Raw genomic sequence first — 233 nt, forward strand, 5'->3', positions numbered from 1 at the left:
TATTATTTACTCATAACAATAAAATCTGAACTCTACTGCACTCAACTACATTCAAGCAATTTATCTGACCAGAATATTTTAAACCAGAGACTTTATCAAAAAGAACACTTTTTCCAGCACAAAGTAATGCCATTCATGTAAAATATTTACATAAACATACTCATGCATTTTTATTATTATTTGATGGTTTGACTTTGGTAAATATACAATTTGTATATACACATATTTATTTA

The sequence above is a fragment of the Bactrocera latifrons genome, unplaced genomic scaffold, assembly GCF_001853355.1.
Source record: "Bactrocera latifrons isolate USDA-ARS-PBARC rearing strain unplaced genomic scaffold, ASM185335v1 scaffold_334, whole genome shotgun sequence".
In the NCBI taxonomy this organism is placed as follows: Eukaryota; Metazoa; Arthropoda; class Insecta; order Diptera; family Tephritidae; genus Bactrocera; species Bactrocera latifrons.